This window comes from Solanum tuberosum, unplaced genomic scaffold, assembly GCF_000226075.1.
Source record: "Solanum tuberosum cultivar DM 1-3 516 R44 unplaced genomic scaffold, SolTub_3.0 scf00124, whole genome shotgun sequence".
In the NCBI taxonomy this organism is placed as follows: domain Eukaryota; kingdom Viridiplantae; phylum Streptophyta; class Magnoliopsida; order Solanales; family Solanaceae; genus Solanum; species Solanum tuberosum.
This window is the reverse complement of record NW_006239049.1, coordinates 68913-69187: the sequence shown is the minus strand read 5'-3', so window position 1 is coordinate 69187 and position 275 is coordinate 68913.

The window sequence follows — 275 nt, the reverse complement described above, 5'->3', positions numbered from 1 at the left end:
TGGCATTATTGTTTTGATCATATCTCACTCATTTTAGCTCGGATTTGGGTGATTCGAAGTCCCATGTATTGAAAATTATTGTGTCTTCTTCGTAGAGTGTTCAAGGAGTAGTAGGAACTTTTTGATTCTCGTTAATTTCAAGTTTAGGCTACTGCAATGTTTTCTTTTAAGTTGATATAAGTGTGGCTTTCTTGCTTGTTGGGTGTTGATGCGTTTTGATCCCCGAATTGTGTTCCATTTTGGACCACAAGTTTGGGGTGCTGTTTAGGGTGTCT